The sequence below is a fragment of the Amblyomma maculatum genome, chromosome 1 (assembly GCF_055883805.1).
Source record: "Amblyomma maculatum isolate TAMU_Amacu chromosome 1, ASM5588380v1, whole genome shotgun sequence".
Lineage (NCBI taxonomy): Eukaryota > Metazoa > Arthropoda > Arachnida > Ixodida > Ixodidae > Amblyomma > Amblyomma maculatum.
In genome coordinates this window covers 409,749,264-409,770,456 of record NC_139344.1, presented here as the reverse complement: position 1 = coordinate 409,770,456, position 21,193 = coordinate 409,749,264, and positions in this window count along the sequence as shown.

Here is a 21,193-nt window from a genome sequence, read left to right as displayed (position 1 = left end):
CGGAAGAGATCGGGCTACCAAGTAACCATCCTCACTGCGCGTTCCGTGAGGGCCATGGAATCGCTTCTCTCGCATTCTAAAGCTCTATTGTTCCCACCACTGTATACTACCGCCGAGCTGCCTACCAACGTCGCCCTCACCACCCGAAAGCCCACAAATGCACTCTGCCTGGAATATGGCCATCGCATGTGCGCCTGCCCCGAACCACATGTACCGCTGCAATGTGCTGAACTGAACTAAACCACTGAGCCTCACCCGGGCCATCCATGCTGCCTGCACTCTAAGGTGGACCATCCTCCGTTCACTGCAACCTACCCTGTTCAGCGGCTCAAGATTGACCTTTCAACAAAAACGCATACGAGCAAAGACTAAAGCCTTCCAACGCGCAGTCCAAATGAACCAGCACTTCAGCCAGTCTACGCCATGCCTATAGGCATCCTACCCAGCACAACCTCCTCTGCCGGTATATATAGCCCTCCCACAACAGCTATGGGGGAGCGTTTGGCATCTACACAACCCCCTTAACTCCTGTCCTAGCACCACGTCACCAATTTGCAGGGACCACCGGAATGCCTCAATCGCAACCCCAGCAGCAACACGCAAGCTGTATCAGTAGCCACCACTACTAACCCTCGAATGTAGCAAACATTGTAGACCTCTCCAGCTCCTGTGGACCTATCACTAACCCTAACTCCCGACCAACCAGCTACACAACCTCTCAATCCCTCGACTTTGCAGCCTGGAAAGCCACACCTGTTGAACAAGACAACACATGGCAAACCGAAACCCTGCAAGGACAGCATTCACCAGTCAAGTACACCAGCCAGCCATGCCCCACCTACCTCCTCAACTTATTATCTTCTCCAGCAGCTTAATGAATTTTGCACCCGCATTATCCCCAGCATACCTCTCCAGCCAACAACGTTGACTCCGCACAACACCTACAGGTACTCATTCCCTGTGCTCGATAGGCTACAAATTTCCCCTGATTCCTCACCTCACACTCAAACAGCCATCGCCCCGCATCTGCGGAGCCTCCTCGAACTCAAACCTCTCCCTTGAAATATGGATCCCAAGCACCACTTAGGCCGTCGCGCAGCCAGGGCCTTATATCTTTCTAAGCAATACTTTGAATGCCAGGACATCATCTACATGGAGGCTTCACATAATCCAGACAATCCTCACATTTGCACTGCGGTGTTCATGGATATTCGCCGCTCAACAATGCGGCCTCCATTCAATGCACTAGAATTACCGACGCCGATTGCCTGTCCATCACACTCGCTATCGCACACATCAGTCTGTTGCAGATTCTGCACACTACGATATGCACAGACTCCTAACAGCATACCAATATATCCTGCGAGAGACCATCCCACACTCATCCTCTAGAATACTATAGAGACTACTTGACCCTCCTCATCCCATCATCATCATCACATGGGTACTTGGGGACGAGGACATCCTCGGAAATGAGTGCACTCATGCGTTTGCCTGAGAACTAAGCTTCTGGGCGCCGGTGGATGGCCTCCTCACACCTTCAGTATGGACCCTCATCGAACCTCTTGACTACACTACAATTGTTCACTACTATCGTCGTTGCCGCATCACGTGCCCGCCACCACATCACACGCTTACATTGACAGCCCGTACTGGCGACATGTCCAGACATTTGTTTCTTTCTCCTCGATTTGCCCACATCTTTCACCCCAGACTTCCCACCATACTTCACCACTTGCAATGCCACCCCACCGACTCTTTACCATTACATGTGTGAATACCCACATCCTATCCGCGTTCCTCCTATAAAAAACCCAACCCCTTCCTCCTGGGAAGCCGCTCTACTGGCCACGCAACCCGCAGATCAGCTACAACTGGTCGAGCGGGCCAAGCTAGAGGAAACAGCTAGAGGGCTCCTGCACTAAGGGGTCCTCCTGGGAGTGTCTGCTTTAGTTTTAATTAAATAATGTTTTTTCCTTCTATGCATCCAACAATTCGAGCGAACTGTGCAACGCTTGCCGCACTCGAAGCTGTTGGCTATTTGTTATCCGCTGTCAACCCTCTCGCTTAGCGCATTGAAGAGCTCGCCAAGCCCGTCGCATCCCTAAAAAAGGCAGTCTCGCTGCTCATTCCCGCCGTGCCCATGGATGCCAGACCTCGGTCCCTCAAATGCCTGTACAACCACCGGCCACCACAGCTGGCTGCCCCTGGTATCCACCAGCCATCACAGCCAAATTATGAAGCTAGAGGGAACTCTAGGCCGGCTATGTCCGTCGCTTGAACTTGAAGCCTTGTGTTTCTTGGATTTCTGCAACCGCTTGCTGAACATCGTCCCTTCAAACCCCTTTCACTCTTCGCTCCGGAGCTGGCCTCTATATGCGAAGTCGTCTTATTGAAAGATTTTAACGCTGCTCGCATCAACTGGGGCTATCTGAGAACACTGCGGCCCGGCTGCGTCCTCTAATCATTCACCTCTCGGCGCAATTTCATCCCTAGCATCCCAGACTCCTCTACACGGGCCGGTACATCCGCCCAACATCCAACCACCCAGACCTATCTGGTGGTGGGGGCTAGGACTATGTATTATTTGCGGGAAGGGGATACAAGGACACATGTTATGTCAGCCTAAAACTCGTGGCGAGGTCAGACCAAGCAAACACCTCGCAAAACACCGGCAGGGTGAGGATTGTCGTGATGGCACCGGTGCAGCAGCTCTCCGGGGTAGGTATTGCGCCTCTGCGAGGTACAGCGAGTACTGTTGATTTCAGCAGGACGCCACCACGGTTGATACGACCGCTGCAGCACGAGGACCGCGATTGACTGCTGCCGAGGCAGCGCGGCGATTTGCGCTGGAAGACCACCGTTTTCGGTGGCGCGCAAGGGCCTGTGCATCCAGGGAACACGGGAAGATCGCGAAGGACGGACCGTAGAGCCTTCTCGGCTGTAAGTCTGCAGTAGGCTGTCACCCAATAGCCCCTGCCGTTACACCGGAAGATTGGTCCAAATGCAGTGAAAAGATCGGAGAGTTTGCCCCCACGTGGCTCGCCACTACAGCCGCCGCTCCGGACAGCAGGGATCGGTCCGTTATATGAGTGGTGGAGCCACCTCTAAGAACGCGGTCAAGGCGAGGAGGATGGCAGGAGGCTTGCACGTGGCAAGCTTGCTGGAGCGGCGAGGCCAGGCATGGCCTAGGGCTGCGCTTCGCAACGTGTACGAGCGTAGCGAGGACTGCAGGAAGTCACCGCATCGGCGAGGTCGGGCGGAAACTTGGGAGACCGCTGAGGACTGCAACAGCAGTGCGGTGGGTAGGCCAGCGGTAGGCATGGCAACACGTGGTTACAGTGGCTAGAAGTGGTTCATGGCGGCTGAAAAGGCGAGGCTCGCGTGCGCCCATGGGCGCAGCGAGAGTTAGCCCGGAATTGTTCCAAGTCCAAGGAGCTGCAGGTCCCGCGGGCGGTCCTGTAGGCGGCTATCCATGAAGCAGGGAGGGGAGCCGCCGCAGCAAACGACGGCGGCTCCGAAGAAATCCTTCGAGGAGTATAGGAGCGACGTGGCCGCCGAAGGGGTCCGGCGCTCGGGCCTCTAGAGGAGGTAGCGAGTGGGTGCTGACGCGGCTGACTGTTGGGATGACTGCCTAGTAGTAGGAACTCTCCGGCGCTGGAGCACGCGTGGCGAGCGAGGACATACGCCTGCCTCTAAGGGCAGCAACAAGCGCAGATCGTGCTCGGTGGCAGCAGGGCTGGCGCGACGAAATCGCGGGAGAGTCGCAAGAGGACATCCACGCTCCTCGGAGGTGACACTGAGATTGAAAGACTGCTCCTTTCTTGTACCCCCTATGGACGGTCGGCTCAGCACTCTGTCTATAAACAATCGGTCCGTACCGCAGGACGGGACGAGCCCAGGTTGTATCTGGAGATGTGCCCTAAGGCGCCGGGCCATGCGTACACGTGCTTTTTCGCCACTTTGCAGTTCTGCCGTAGTTTTTATTTTCTACACGGTGCGACGAAACTAGTGGTGACTTGTGACAATGCACTGCGCGGGAAAACAGGCATATATCTGAGCAAGCTCCGCAGCGCGTGCAGTTCTGAGGATTTGTGGCGATCCTAGAATGTTGAGACTTAATTTAAGAATAACTGCTTGGTGCGCGATCGGAAACTGTACGAAGCCCGCACGTGTATGGAGTGCGCGAGAAACTCACAGTGCAGAGCGGCTTCGGGAAATGCGCTATGAAAAGCGCATTCTATAGACAAGCGTCATGTTTGTAAACAAAGGTGGCGCTGCGATCGGCAGCGACATGGGGTGTAGGCAAAAGCGCAGCGTGCCTACACTGCGCAAAGCGACGCTGCCTTCGAAACCAGTGCGCGCGTGCGAATATAATGAGATGTAAGCTTCGCTTATGCGTAGAAACAGCTTGGTTTATGCCTGTAGAGTATTTCCGCACATTATCAGCCGATTACAGCTAGAATTACTTGGCGAAGAGCGCTGCATTGGCTTCCTTCTCCGTGGCCTCAACAGCGCGCGGCTGCGGTACGTAGGCGACGGCCGTGAGTGATTAAGTTAAATAAAATCGAGAAAGCGCAATGTATAAGAAAGACTAATAGTCAACCCTGTTCAACTCCCAGGCCTATTCCTAGCGCATGCAAGGAGGACGACAATATGAATGACTGGAAGTGTGTTTTTCATGTGACGAATCTATTGAGCTTCCTTTCTGATGCTTCAAGCACTCACTCTAAAGAACAATATTATCGGCAATCACATTTCTAGCTCACTTTACCGGCAACTTAAGTCAGAATTTCGTATCTAATAAGAAGAACTCAATCTTTTAGATCTTTTTAACATGTTGGCAAAGTGCACTGCCAACTTGTTTACGCCTGCCCGATAAAAAGACGTTGACGTCTATCTCATCTTACAGATGTAGCAAGGTAATTCACAGGTTAATATGTACATGACGGCCAGTACGAAAGCTCTCCTTTTGTTCTCTATGATCTATGAGAGACGCAGTGCAGATGAAACGTTCTCCACGATCGCTTGCAGCGAAATGTGCGTGATCTGCTGAGCTTTTTTAATTATACTTGGAAATTGTTTTTTCAAATGCGCATCATCTTATTCTGCTTATTTTGCACCCCTCATAGTCGATTCCTCTTTAGGACATTGAACTCCATGTACCATATATATACTTAAATATATCCTGCTCGATCAGAGCTAGATTGTACGCATGGATATTTAATTCGTTCTTCATCTCTTATAATGACCTCCAAAAATAAAATTTAGAAATGAGAAATAATAATGCGGGACTGCCCGGATCATAACAATGTTTACTATAGAACCGGTGATGAAGAGACTCGTTGAAACTCGTGAAAGTACAAACAGAGAAAAGCTATACTTTACAGGTCCGGGCCTGTTGTAGCCAGCAATATCGCACTGGAGTGACCGCGCTCAAAGTAATTGCAATTACCTTCACAGCAGCGATTTTGTCCTTTCTGTGTGAACATATGCACGGGCAGCACTGCAAGTGAATAGAACTCACAGTGCAGCTTCCCTGCGGGGTCATACGCACACGGTATCGCGTCTGAACTTCTTACAACTTAATAGTAATATATCAAAATGGGCACGAGCTGCAGGCGTTTGTTCTTGCGCTATTCGTCGTACCGCCGAAAAGCAGTCATGATAATTAAGGGTTGCAAACGAACTGATCTAGTTTCGGTGAAGAACTGCAACGCATATATATGTTAGCCGCGAAGGCAATCCGTCACCGAAGAGTCTACTTGTCGCGCTCAATGCCGCTGCCCTTCGCTCTCATCTTTATTCTACCGCAAGAACCATGTTAAAACAAGTGCCATTTTGCTTTTTGTGCCTGGTGGCGCAATCAACCGCACCACAGCTCATAGAAATATTGGGAATTATGCCCGAAAACACAGCAATCGCCGCGCATCCAATGCAGACGGCCCGCGCTTTTGCCTACACCACGAAAGTCACTGCTGTCGCCAGCGCCACCGCATCTCCGCTGACGTCACGGGCTGACGCTTGTCTATAACGTCACCATGGAGGTGAGTTTTATTCGCCCCTTTCGGCGTCTCTTCACCACATATGTAATTCGTCTTTTTTTATGTAGTTGTTCACAAACCCACGCAATATCACGGATGCCAGTTGCATTTGTAAAGCCGGGTGCATGAGTCGCATCGCTCTCGTATGATTTCCAAGGAAACCGAAAACACTTGATTTTCGGTTGCTTCCCGGCCGATTTTTTTATAACTATTATGGCACCCATAGACACAGCAGTAATTCGAGCTTTAATTTTAAAGGATGTTTTCTCTTTACGGGGAGCCATGAACGCGTCGCAAGAGCACGCACTCTTGCAATGTGCTTCGCTCTCGATGTCGTGCTTCCTCAGGCTAGTCTTCCCAAAAGAGAGCGACGAGAACATCTGAAAACTATCATTATGAAGTTGTAAAAAAAAAAAAAAAAAAAAAAAATCCCGCTAAGCAGGAAAGCTACGCTCTCTCTACAACATACAGGTCGTGTCCGAAGACGTGCCGAACACTGGTTCCAAGCATTCACGCATAGTACGACTTTCAGCTGAGTCCAGAAGTAAAAAAAAAAAAGAAATAAAAACAATTACCCCGTTGTTCTTTTCTCTTTTTTTTCGGCGTGCCGCGCGCTCGATACAAACAAGCGATTGGTCGTGGATGCTTGAAAGAAACCTAGTGTACAGTCCTTGAAAAAAAAAAAAAAAAAGAACACATTGGAAATGCGCAGCTCAAACGAAAAGCATTGGGTGCGATGTGAGGTTGGAAATGACACAGACAACAGTAAGTAGAGGCTCTTGTTTCAGTCTGCGTTTATTTTTTTATTCTTACAGGGAACCAGGAGCAAATCGAAACACAGCGTCAGCGTTACCCACGGCTGCGGATCCAGACAGCCGCCCTTTTTCGACGTCGCCTCCCACATGGCGCCACATCTATTACCAAGGTTGCAGCGCACAAGGCACATAGCGCACGCTATCCAGCCATTCCCACTTATGTTGTCTACACGAAATCACTGGCTGCCCTCCGTTTTATTCAGAATAGTACACTATCCCAAGCACTGTCACTTCTGTGTCCACCAACCGGCACTCTTAGGTGGATTCCTGTTGAACAAGGAATTTTGAAAATGACGTAGTAGCTGATCAGATACTGGGCGCCGACGGTCCTCTGGGTCAGTCCATCTACGAGTGCTGAGACATTAGACTATAAATGCACCTTCCAGAACAACTGCAATTTCAGGCTGTACCTCGCCAATCTACCGACGCCGCAGCCCTTGCCGCACCTGCATCACACATAGTTCGCAAAATCCCGACAAACACTCCACCCTTGCGCGTCTCTACAAGTATCGCCTCTGTTCAGACCTCTCTTGCCACAATTGTTCTTTCTTTTATGCGAACTTGGAACACTGTCTCTTTTCATGCCCCGTCGCTGTTCAATCATCCCAGTTTCCTCCTCGTGCCCCTGGCATGCCTGGCTGACATCGTACCAATGGCACGATCAGCTAGCGTTAATCCGACAAGCCACGGACTTTTTGGTTGCTTAATACTCTGCTGAAAGAATAACGGGGTGTCTACCAACAGGGAAAACCGGCAATTATTAGGGAATTTTGATAATCTGTAAAAACTCAGGGTAAACTCGGGGAATTTCTGTTTATATCAGGAAACTTAGTTGCAGGTCTGTTTAAAACGGAACTAAACTCGCGGTAAAAAAGGACTGAGATTACACGGGTTGCACAACAAGGCGTTACGTTTCCTCTCCTCAGCGACCACCGACCTCCTGTGTTGTGCGGTCAAGTACCATCCCAGCAAGGCGGCACAAAGCTCTATGGCGCCAGCGGCGCTTCGAATTTCAAAGCGTGTTGAAAGCGGATACCTTTCCCCGGCGGCAGAGCACCCGCTTCTCTACGGATCGCACATGGGCTGTTTGACAGCCACTGCCTTCCGTTGTATTCTTGTTTTTTCTGTTAGACATCTCAAGACGGCAGAAAACTGCGAGAATTTGCGACGCTTCCGATTTTCAAGGAAGCAATATAAGTCCCAAATGAGCTCTTCCTCCCTGCCCACTGTTTTGATGGAAGCGTCCATTTCTGCCGCCGGGGGTGTGCGCAAGCAATGGATGCGATGCAACCAATGCAACTTTGGGAAAAGGGGATATAGTTTCGCGCCTTATCGTGAACTTGAAAAAAAAAATTCAACCAACGCTCACCTTTCGCTTTAAAAATCACGAACTTCGCCTCTCCCCGTGTTTCGTCTATATGTGGAGAACAGGGAGTTACAGCATAGCGCGACCTAGTACTGTGAGCCGCCAGTGCGCGCCGCGCCGGGACAATCACCACATCCGCATCTCGCCTCCACGCCCGGCAGCTCATCCCACCGCCAGCTGAATTAAGGCAGCTACAGCGGTAGCATTCGGCATTCCACCACCTGGCCTTGACGAAAGCCCATTCCTTCTTCGGAGCCCGTGCCGCACCACGCTAGCGCAGCGACGCAGCCCAGAGACGGCGAGCCACAGCGAGCCGTAAGCGAAACTGAGCCAGTTGTTTTAAAGGGTCCCAGAAAGGGGGCTCTGAGGTTGGTTAGATAATGCTTGCGTTATGTAGAGTACAGGCCACTGGGCATTCTCCTGCAAAAGTTTTTAATCAAGCTTGCGTAGAACAAGAAGTGGCGGCTATTAAAAATTACCCCCTGCCTTTTGCTTCTCAACTCGCGCATGGGAGCGAGCCATGAAAACATAAACATTACAGGCGGGGCCCAGGCTTTTGGTCTATTATAGAATAGGAATAAACACGGAACAAAAATTTAGCCGTGATGGTAGCAAATTGCCGTTTACCACCGAGTTTAGGTCGGGAAGGTACGGATTCAACGGCGGCGCTGGCAGAGTAGCACGTAAGGTACACGCAGACGACAAGGCAGAAAACCGGAAGTGCTGCACTCATTTTTGATACCGCACGCCCGCACGCCCCAGGCGCAGTAAACCTACACGCAAATGACTTAATTTCTTTCTGAAATGAGAAATTATTCCGAAGTAAAAATTTATTGTATCTAGCGCTTTTATTTTTGTAAATGAAGGTTGGGTGACGTTGGCATGGCGAACCAATGATAGCCCTCGAGCAGGTGACGCAATATTCAAGCATTCGCGCCAAAGACCGGCGCTGCTGGTCGCCGCGAAGCGCAGAGGTGACAATTTTTAAAAATGTATTGTAAATTATTGGCTTGCTTTTGAGGTTTTGTACGCGGAACCAATGCCCAGTGGCCTGTAGTCTACATAACACAAGCATTATTTAACCAACCTCAGACCCCCCTTTCTGGGACCCTTCAATTAAATATGTTCAAAACTATGTCCCGAATCTGTACCTCCATCTCCTCATGCCCACTGTGGATCCAGTACCACTTTAAGTAACTCGAGTCATTACAGTAGCAACGTTAGCAGCAGTTCCATTAAAGAGGTAGACTAAGTGAATTACAAGTTTGTGTAGATCTTGTCATGCGCTTCATTTGAAGTGTCAGGACCATCAACTCAAAGGAGGCGCAGAAATTATTTTAATCATATTCTAAAGTTTGTGGAAATGCTCTTAATTCTGAGCCATCGCTAGTGCGTTGACTGTCACGTAGATTCACTGAAAAAAAAAAGTGATTTAGCTCTGGTTAACCTATATTTGCATTGCGAAAGCATTGGCAGAAGCTTTTTTTAGTCTGCTACTTTATTCCCCTACACGCCATATCACTGTAAGGTGCTACATTATTGGGGGCACAAGCTCACCCATTAAGGGTATGATGCCAGAGCGTAAGTTACCAGCCCACACAATAAAGATATAGCCACTCTCCAACAAAGTCGTATGGACGTGCCTGCGTGTCGTAGGGATAACGAGAATGCAAACGGTTCTAGCAGGCTGATTCTGATATCACTTTCCCATATGAATGAGTGGCCCGAGTTGGCAGTTGCTGCCCATGACATAGGGTTAATGCCAATTCAAATGTCGTGGCAGGCTGATTTGTTTTATGAGGACATCGTAGCTACGCCTCCTCACGGAGTAGCTGCGGCCGACAGAGGTCTCGATTTGGCTGACGTGGTATTGCTTTCGCAATAAAAAAAGACAATCGGGTATTTGTGACGCCGATCATTGCAAATTTTTCTTACCTGAGTAAGAGACTATGATTTTATCTTTGATATATGTTTATGTTGTCATCAGCCCAAACAAACTTGGTGTAGCTCCCCCACCTTTCGGCTCTTTCATTGAGCCCGTACAAATACCAGCGAGATAGTGTTCTACAGTTATAACGCGCACACTGTATACTTCATTCTCTAAAATTTGCGAAGGCTGCCGCCGGCGGCGCGGCGATGGTCGGCGCATGGCGTTGTCGGCCACCGTAGCCGAGACCAGAGTGGTAGGACAGTGCAGCGCATGCAGTGTAGCGCTCCTTGGCTTCGTACCAGGAAACACAAATGTGATTAGGACTGCCTGCTTTAGTATTCGTGGAACAGCAGCATGCCTGTACAAGTGCGGAGCTTTCAGCTACGGCCTCTCCCAATGGTACGCCAGGCGATGCAGCTCTGCCTGCCATATAGCTACTCGTCGCTATGCCTAGATCGGTTCCCAGTACTCGTCATTGCGCCACGTCGGAATGGATCATGTCGTAGCCGAGTGTTCATTCACACGCGCTAGCACAGAGTTAACAACCATTTATTCCGGCGCGGTCGGCCAGCGACAAATGGATCTAAAGTTTGCACCTGCACCTAGCAATCGCGCTGTGAGCGGAAAGAGGAGCCGCGTCGCCTAAACACCACTGTTCGAGTGACGCACGCTAGATGTTGGAAGGGGAGGGAGCGAGAAAACTTAATAAACGCAAGGGTATTGGGGCATCCTCACACCGGTACCCGCGCGGCCCGACGGGGAGAAGCGGGTGAGCGAAGATAGTGATCTAAAGAAAGGAAAGACGCTTGATTCTACAACCCGTGAGGGTGCACGGCGAAACGTGGATGGATGGAATATAGGAGCGTCCCCTTTGAAACGGGATGGTAGCAGTAGCTATCATGCTCATTTTTCTCCATATATCTTAATTATTGATTTAGAATTGTTAACTAAACCATCATTCTATTTATTAAGTTTTGTTCCTACATTACTAACATTATGTCACTTCGCTGCTTTTAAGCCACCAATCTTCCAGCCATTTTTTGCTAGTTTCCACCGCCGGTTTATTCACCCGGCCACTGTTATCTCTAAACCCCAGAGCTTCAGGAACAGTGATTGCGCCTGCATCAATTTCCGGATGGATACCATTGCATTCGAGTATAATATGGTCAATTGTTTCACTGGAGTTTCCACATACAGCACATGCGTCATCTCCATTGTTAAACTTCTTTTTGTAGCTGCGTGTTCTAAGGCACCCTGATCTAGCTTCAAAAAGTAGGGCACTGCCTCTTGAGTTATCAAAGAAATCTTCCTTCCTGATCTGCATTTTCCACTTTCGGTATAATTCCACACTCTGTTTTTTTTCCATCGAATTTATCCAATTTTTACCTTCTGTGTTTTTCACCTGTTGCTTAATGCTCTTTATTTCTCCGTCCTTGTTACTAACATACTTACTAGTTAGTTTCCTAGTTCTTTTCCTCCATTGTGAGTCAACGCTTTTTAGGTACAGGTATTTAAATACCTTAGCTGCCCATCTGTTACTGTCCAATTTCCTCAGGCGTTCCTCATATAATATTTTACTCTGAGCTTCCCGTACTTCGAAAGATGCCCAGCCCATATCTCCCTGTACCGCCTCATTTGTAGTTTTGCCGTGGGCACCTAGTGCTAATCGTCCAACGGATCTCTGATTTGTTTCTAATGTCGACTGTACCTCTGATTTTAGGCACAAAACCGCATTTCTGAAAGTAAGTCCGGGCACCATAATTCCTTTCCAAATACCCCGGGCGTCAGGGGCGAGTGGTCAGGGGCGAGTGGCGCGTCACATGTCGGGGCAGCGCCGCACATTGCGAGGAGGGGTTCTTCTGTGTTTGCCGCAAGATAGCTCTGCATGTGCGCAGAGCGCAGAAGAAATGTAGCGGAAACGTACTTCGCTACTCGTGTAACAACTGCTACTTCTGTAAGTAACATGCTCATAATTACCGATATACACCGCAGTATAACGTTCTACGGCACCTTTCTAAGGCAACAGAAGCGCTTTTGTACCGCTTTCAAGCATCGAACTCGTAGCTGAGTGCGTAAAAAAGGGTCCTTTACGTCTCGAAGGAAGCAGAAACGATTAACTACCTGCCGCAGGTATAAATGCGACAAGCCAAGGCCTCCATTACCAACACTACGGAATAGGTTTGTACGGCTTGTCCTCTCCCATACCGACCCCCACACAAAGACAGTGTCGCGAGTACGGGTACCCGCGGAGATGTCCGAGGAAAGTTTACGACTCAGTAGACTGCGTTTTGTAGCGCAAGCTGCTCCCGATCCCGACAAAGCTACTGGTCGATGTCGTGGCTAGGGCTACGAGACTTAGGACAGCGAGGAGCTGTCACTGGCGTCTGCAGCAGCGACTCCGACGACGAGACTTAGGACAGCGGGGAGCTGTCGCTGGCGTCTTCGCCGACGGCTCGTTCGGGCGCTTCGGGAGGAAGTCAGGGTCAAACCAAGACTCTCGCTCTCGAACGCTCCCGGACGAGGTTGCTCTGGCCTCGTTTTCTGGTTCTCTTTATACCCCCTTCAGTGCCGAGGGCGTGGGGAGGGGTACTCCCTGCAAAGCGAGGGACGCTGCTTCCTTGCGTAACCTTTCGTCCTTTCTATATTTTTGCTTCCCTTTCGACTGTCCTTGCCCCCATCTGTCGGGATGAGCAGCAAGCGCGTTTCTTTATTTCTTTCCACGACTCCCAGGTGGCGTGCGCCACGTTACAATCCTTCCTGGTGGAAAAAGATGGGTGAGTGTCCTCACTCACCTTACAATAATTTTCATATCACATTTCAACAGTACAGAAAGTCACATACCACAATGTAGTTAGTCACACACCACAATGTAGCACAGAGGTAAATCACCTGTGCGAGAGTTTGGAGTTCGGAAAAATGTTCTGATGTCCACTCAATCTTGTCGCTGTCACAATTAATGTCCTAGAGTCAGTGGATAATTTAGTCACAGCACACTGTCGCCGCGGTCTGAGAGTTTTTGTCCCTGGCTCGCACTGTGGCAGTCTGAGTCACGCACACACACATATACCCGCGCACACTTCTGTCGGTGAGCGAGTCTCGCTGGTCCCGATGATGAAAAAAAAAACAATAAATGGCACACACGCACAACACTCGAATCCAGCCTGCACGGCTAGTAATAGACGAAGCCGTCTCGTCGGGGTGGCACTGCACTGCGGCGTGATCTTGTCCGAAGGGTTGGCTGTTGGGGTGGTTCTTCACTGTCACACGGCACTGTATCTAGTGCATCGAAGAACTCGTCGTCGCTATCCGAGTCGGGTGTAGCAGGGTCCTGTCGGGCCGAGCACTGGGCTTCGGGGCAGGAGACAACTTGCTTGGTCACCTCGGTCTCGGTCTTCTCTCCGCGGTCAACGTAAGGTTTAAGCCGGCTTACGTTTATCACATCACGGCGTCCACGACGATTCTCAACTTCCCAGTCGTTTTCTGCGGTTTGTCTCACCAACCGGTACGGTCCATGGTATGGATGAAGGTACTTTGAAGTTCGCCCCCGCTTTGCCACTGGTTTTCGCACATAAACGAGATCACCTGCCGTGAGTTGCTGCGTCCGGCGCGTCTTGTCATAGCGCTCTTTGTTCGTCTCCTGTGCCCTCATTTCGCGTTCTAGCACCAGCTCCCTTGCTGTGTTCCATCGGCGCAGAACCTCTTCGTTCGAAGGTGCCATGATACCCTCAGGATTTATCTGGAGCGCTGCGTCGATTGGCAGCGTCGGCTCGCGCCCATATAGCAGAAAGAACGGGGAATAGCCTGTTGTCTCATGTACCGAGGAGTTATAAGCAAACGTCGCGAACGGGAGGAATTGGTCCCAGTCACGGTGGTCGGAGGAGACGTACTGGCTTATGATTTCCGCTATAGTTCGATTAAAACGCTCGCAGAGGCCATTTGTTTGGGGGTGGTAGGCAGTTGTCCGGGTGTGATTCGTTTCGGTCAAGCGAAAGAGTTCCTCCATCATATCGGCTACGAAGTGGCGTCCCCTATCCGTGATAATCTGTTCCGGAGCCCCGTGCCGGAGAACTATCGCCTCCAGGAAAGCTTTGGCTTCACACGCTGCAGTGGCTTCTGGCGTAGCGACGGCTTCCACCCACTTGGTGTGGTAGTCGATCATGACGATCACATGCCGATTACCGCCTGACGATGCTGTAAGTGGACCCAAGAAATCCATTCCGATGTGCTGAAACGACCGTTGGGCTGGTGGCACGGGCTGTAGCAACCCCGATGGTCTGGTGGGCGGGGTCTTCCGCGTCTGACAGTCTGTACACGAAGAGACGTACCTCGTGATATCGGAGAACATCTTCGGCCAATAGTAGCGCTGGCGAATCTTGTCGAGGGTCCTCTTCATGCCCAAGTGGCCTGCCGTTATGTCATCGTGACAGGACACTAGGATTTCGTGTCGAAGTGACCGAGGTACAACCAGGGCCAATCTTTCTTCCTGGAAGCCTTTTGCTCTCCTGAGCAGCACCCCGTTTTCCAAGCAGAAGGCCCTTGCGGCGCGGCGTATTTTTCTTGAAACCGGTTCGTCCTGGTGAGTCAGATGTCGGATGATTTGTTTCAGGAAGGGGTCGTCTTGTTGGAGGCTGGCTATGTTAGCTCTTTGCTCCTCAGCAATGAAGAGCGGCATCCGTTCTTCGTCAAAGGGGGCTTCGTCATGGGGAAGTCGTGACAGGGCATCGGCGTTTGAGTTCTTTGCTTCCCGGTCTGTGCCGCAGGCTAATGTTGTACTCTTGGAGGAGGAGACTCCACCGTGTGAGGCGCCCGCTAGGGTTCTTGGTAGTCATAAGCCATGTGAGACTGGCCTGATCTGTGACTACGGTGAACGGGATTCCAAAAAGATAGGGACGGAATTGTCTTGCTGCAAATACTACCGCAAGGCATTCCTGCTCCGTGGCACTGTAGTTTTGCTCAGCTTTGTTCAGATGCCGACTGGCGTAGCTGATGACATGTTCGTGGCTTCCATTCTTCTGGACCAGTACTGCACCGATGCCATATCCGCATGCATCGGTGTGAACCTCTACGGGTAAGCTTGGGTTAAACAACTGCAGCACCGGTGAACTGGTTAGGTGCTGCTTGAGCTGCTCAAACGCCGACTGGCATTCGTCATTCCATTCCCAGTTTTTCTCCGTCTTGGTAAGTTCAGTGAGTGGTCGGGCAATTCGGGAAAAATTTTTGACGAAGCGTCGGTAGTAATTGCATAGGCCCAGAAAGCTGCGAACTTGTTTAACATTCCTGGGTGCCGCCACCTGAGCGACTGCACGTATGTCTTCCGGGTCTGGCCTCACCGTTCTTCCGTCGATGATGTGCCCCAGATACTTTATACTGTCGGCAGCTACGTGGCATTTCTTCGGCTGCAAGCGTAAGCCAGCTGAACCAAGGGCATCGAAAACGCACTGCAGATCTCTGAAATGATCGTCGGCGCTCTTGGAAAATACGATGATGTCATCCAGATAAGCAAGGCATACTCTCCATAGCTGACTTGTCAAGACTTTGTTGATCATGCGTTGGAAAGTAGCCGGGGCATTACATAGTCCAAAGGGCAGCATGTTGAACTCATAGAGCCCTGATCCCGTCGAGAAGGCTGTTTTCTCTTTGTCTGCTTCTCGTATGGGCACCTGCCAGTATCCCGAGGCCATGTCGAGCGTTGTGAAGAAGTGAGAGCCCTGTAGCCTGTCTAAGACGTCGTCTACTCGAGGTAGCGGTTGTACATCCTTCTTCGTTATCGAGTTGATATTTCGGTAATCCACGCAGAAGCGCCACGCCCCGTCACGCTTTCGGACGAGTACTACTGGTGACGACCACGGGCTTGTCGACTCTCTGATGACCCCCTTCTCCAACTTTTCGCCGACCTGTTCCTTAATGATCCGTCTCTCCATTGCAGAGTTGCGGTACGGGTTCTGTCGCACAGGTTTTGAACCGTTAGTGTCAATCTCGTGTTCGACTATTTCCGTGCGTACCAAGTTTTGACCGGCGCTGGGGAAAAGGTGGTCATATTCCCTGAGTAGTGCTTCAAATTTTTGTGCCAAACTAGGATCTAGGTTCTCTCCGTATGTAACCTCGCCTACCCCGCCTTTAGGAGCGCTAGGTGGCCCCACGGAGATTTCAACGTTCCGGAGGGGAGTCACTTGAGCTATGGCAGTCCCCTTCACGACAGTCATATTGCTGGCTGTGGGGTTTGCGACACGTATCTGCGTGGTCTGCTCTCTTCTAACGTCGGTCAGCATTCGTGCTACGCTTGGACGTATCTTTTCTGATAGTTGTTTTAATGGCTCGACGAAGCCTACACCCACTTCTGCGATCGTTACCGGCAATGTAACCTCCGAGAAAGGTGGGACTTGGGTGTCCGCTTGGCAGTACGCCGTGGTCCTGTTCTTCATGAGGAGATCTGAATCGTCCAAATTAAGTTTTAGATTCTGTCCGCAAAAAGTGACCGTCCTCTTGGGGAAACTAATCACCATCTCCGAATGTCTGCAAAGAGGGAGGCCGCCAAGGATGTCGTACGGAAATGCCTCAAGAACGAGTAGTTGCTCTCGTATCTCGTCCCGACCCACTCTAATGATAAGCTCCACCTCACCAGCAGCGCTGACTAATTTGCCGTTCACGTCCTTGATGAGTGCCGTACTGGGGCGCATTGCAGCGCCAATTCTTGACACAAAGCTGCGTGAGGCAATATTCACAGATGCTCCGGTATCAATTATCCCTGCCCATTGCAGCGCCAATTCTTGACACAAAGCTGCGTGAGGCAATATTCACAGATGCTCCGGTATCAATTATCCCTGCCCTACGTCCTTGCCGTTGACAGACACTGGGATTGAAATTAGGTGGGAGGGGTGATAGGTCGCGCAGATGGAGTTCTCTTGGGCTTCTCGGGGCGTAACTCCTAAGCCCGGACTCGTTAGTTTCCCTGGTATTGAGTTGGGCCGGTTCCCTCTGCTGGTTGCCTGCACTGCCGCATGATGTGGCCGGGCCGCTTGCACCGAAAACATACCACTTGGCCGGAGAGATTTCTGTTTTGGCGAGACGGGAATCTCCGTGGCGCCCGCAGGGCCATTTTTTCGACAGCCCATGTGAGAGCTTTCACGCTCTCTTGAAGCGCCGCAAGCACTTGGGACGCGTCTGCTGATGCTATCTGTTGCGCGGGGCGGCTTTCCCTACCCCCGCTGCGAACGGGCCCACCCGCTGAGCCGGCCGATCCCTCTCCGATCTCGGGGCGAGATAGGAGCGGGGTTGTTGCGACCAGCCCCGGCAACGCATGCGCGGGCGCGGCTGCCATTGCGTGGGCCATAGTGGTTACGTGGGTTAGGCGCTGCAGATGCTGCAGGAAATCCATCGTCTTTTTCGGGTTGGAAATGGCCATTTTCTCCATCATATCGGCCGGTAGACCCCGCAGTAGGCATCGTACCTTTTCTGCTTCCGTCATCGATGTGTTGGCCCGGGAGCAAGATAGCCGGTCCATATGTGTAATGTAGGTGATTCTCTACCCCGCACCTCCACCACTTGTCGCGAGTACGGGTACCCGCGGAGATGTCCGAGGAAAGTTTACGACTCAGTAGACTGCGTTTTGTAGCGCAAGCTGCTCCCGATCCCGACAAAGCTACTGGTCGATGTCGTGGCTAGGGCTACGAGACTTAGGACAGCGAGGAGCTGTCACTGGCGTCTGCAGCAGCGACTCCGACGACGAGACTTAGGACAGCGGGGAGCTGTCGCTGGCGTCTTCGCCGACGGCTCGTTCGGGCGCTTCGGGAGGAAGTCAGGGTCAAACCAAGACTCTCGCTCTCGAACGCTCCCGGACGAGGTTGCTCTGGCCTCGTTTTCTGGTTCTCTTTATACCCCCTTCAGTGCCGAGGGCGTGGGGAGGGGTACTCCCTGCAAAGCGAGGGACGCTGCTTCCTTGCGTAACCTTTCGTCCTTTCTATATTTTTGCTTCCCTTTCGACTGTCCTTGCCCCCTCTGTCGGGATCAGCAGCAAGCGCGTTTCTTTATTTCTTTCCACGACTAGTGAATGCGAACGGTCACTGCACATACTTCTAGCTAAAGCGATCTATATGAAGTATTGGTTGGTTTGTGAGATTTACTCTCCTAAAGCGACTCAGGTTGTGATAGACGCCGTAGTGAAGGGCTCCGGAAATGACGTTGGAGAAAAAAGGAAGAATAAGCGAGAAGCGCCGGTCATACGCGACGTCACCAATCAGACTGTGAAGTGTTTTCAAGGTATACGCGATCTCACCAGCGCATTCTACAGAGTTGTCGAGCTGTGTAAACAAGCAATGGTACGAATAGTTCGAAACAGAATATATTCTTTATAACAGTACATCGCAACCTGCACTTCATGTCAGATAAACTAGCACTGGTATTTTGTACACGTCGCAGGAACACAGTGTACTGAGGCGTAATTGTCGTCATCGGCGCATTCGTGTTCAAATTTCGCGCTCACGCAGTAAACGTCAAGCTGTGTGATATCTTCAAGCGCTCATTTAGCAGGTACACGAGCTATTCTATAAACAAGCAGCAGAAGAAAGCAAAGTGATGGTGACCTGTTATTACTCGGCACTTGCTTTGTTGTTATTTAGAATGCATTCCAAAATATCGAAGAATGTCTTCGCGTAGCTCATTCGACTCGAATGACACTTCAGTCGAATGATTTTGAAACACGTCCTGTAGCACCGCAAGTTCGGCATTCGAGTCGAATGACATTCGGTTTGAAGGCATTCGAAACGCCAGTGTAACAGGGCTATTAGAGCAGTATTCAAGCGGAAGACTCCGCACAGGGGAAGCGCAGGAAGTCGACCGACCTCCACTTCCGGCGGCACGCCCTTCCTAGTGACACATTCAAATGGCCGGCCTAGTGCTGCGAGGAACATCATTGTTACTAAAGAAAGCCCTTGCTAAACAGGAAATGCCGTCGCGAGCAAAAAGTGTCGCTACATTTTAGAAGCAGTCTTTGAAAAATTCATTTGCATTCGCGTGACTTTTAAGGAAGTAATTTGAGGTAAAATAATTTGCAAAAGTAATTTTGTCGTGCATGCTCGTGGCCTCATACTCACATGACAAAGGAAGTAGAAGTGAAGTAACGCACAACTTTACACGGGGGGTGGGGGGGGGGGGGGAGGTGTGTGTGGGGGGGGGGGTGCAAAAATATCTGGTCAGCGCCGACCTCCGCGACATTAAAGATACCGGGGGGTACGCAGTCAAATGTCACCGCTTGGTTTAAGTCCAGTGATCACTGCGGGTCGTAGAGAGAGAACTTTTGTGCGGCATTGTACGCAATCCATCGAGCAGTGTCTACTGCATTTATCGCCGTTGCATACACGTTCAACCAAAACTTGAATTCCTGGGCAAACCGTTACACTTCTGATGACTGCCAGAGCAAGCTGACAACCCAAGTGGAATGTCACTGAGCGGCAGCAATTTTGAGGAGGTTAGGCCGAGCATAGGCCGAGCATTAACACTTTGACCATCCTGACAATGCCTGCAGTTTTTAAGGAAGGTTCAAATTTTAAAACGAAAAAACGTAAATCCGTTTAGATTTACTTTATTCTTGAGAATATTTTGGGCGCTACTGCAGACACCAGATAAGGGGAAGGATAAGTGAATTGCCTTCTCTAATTTTTATTTAAGGAGGCATGTTGTGAGTGCTCGGACACTTGCGCGCGAGCGACATGTACTCGTTATCCTTTTTGTACTTTGTAAATAATGTGCAAAGCTCTCCTTCTCCTTCCATGCTGTCACTCCCATCTGTACTTCCCCTCGCTATCCTGTGCCTATCCCTTTTTTCTTTCCTGCCGGCCGCAGCTCGGGTACGTCACATTTTAGATAGCAGTTGCCGAGGCCAGCAACAATCTTTTCCTTCCTTTTTGATTATATAATAAAGCACTACCACCACCACCACCATGTTGTACTGGTAGAATTGAAGCTCGTCCTTCAAACATTACCGCCGAGAAAGAAATTCTATCATATAGTTGCAGATCTGAAATAAATGTAAAGCCGGTTATCTTTTTTCTTATCAGTATATTGTGAGACGGGAGGAAACACAGGTAGGTTCACTTAGCTACTGATAAGCCAGCAGATGCAGCAGCTAACAATCAGCTGCAGTTCGTTCACACTTCGTCTTCTTCAGACGAGCTGACCGATAATGATGGATATGTACAGATGAAGATGACGTTAATTCACAGTGCTCACTCTCTTCCCCCTACAACGACTGCAGGACGAAGGCTTCTACCAAATTCTTCCAAATAACCGGTTCATATGCTAGCTGCATCCTCCTAGTAAATACGAATGGTTCCTTATTTCATTCGCACACATAATAAGTACACCTCCCTTTAGAGTAAAGTCACTGGGACCAGCAAAAATATTTACTATCCCAGGTTCTTTTCTATATCAGTTGTTGGTAACTACACGGTCCTGAAGAAGCTGTCTGGAAGTTAAATACGCACTTACTGAACACGTCTTGTTGCCTAATAAAGCAAAAACTCTGAAATACCTTCAATCTCACGTTTACCATCTCTTCGAGCAATTCATTGTTATAAAAACATTTTACATCTTGTGGAAGTACCTCTAAACGTAAGGACAACGTGGCTGTTAATGCAACCAAGTTCATTTTCATGTGAAAACCAAATCCTTGCATGAATATGGTTTCATTTTTTGCTGTTCGTTTCTTAAAAGGCAATAAATGATAAATGCGCGTGGCACTCAAGTGTTGTAAGACCGCACTCGCTTCACCTCCACTTTTTGCTCCGCTTCCGCATGCTTCACAATGTTTGCCAGTTTTTTACCCTTCCATATTTCTTGCTGCACTTTTACTCTCCTTTGCTTTCAGAATGGACCATGCCGCCTCCTTTCCATGTTTATAGACAGCTTTACTTTTTCTTTTTTTTCCTACGCGCTGCGTGCTTTCCCTCACGGCTCCATGACCGCCGTAAAGTAGGCTTCTTCTAACCATACTAAGCCTGGTGGTAAAGCCACTTCAACGAACACTCGATGTTATTTTTCTGTT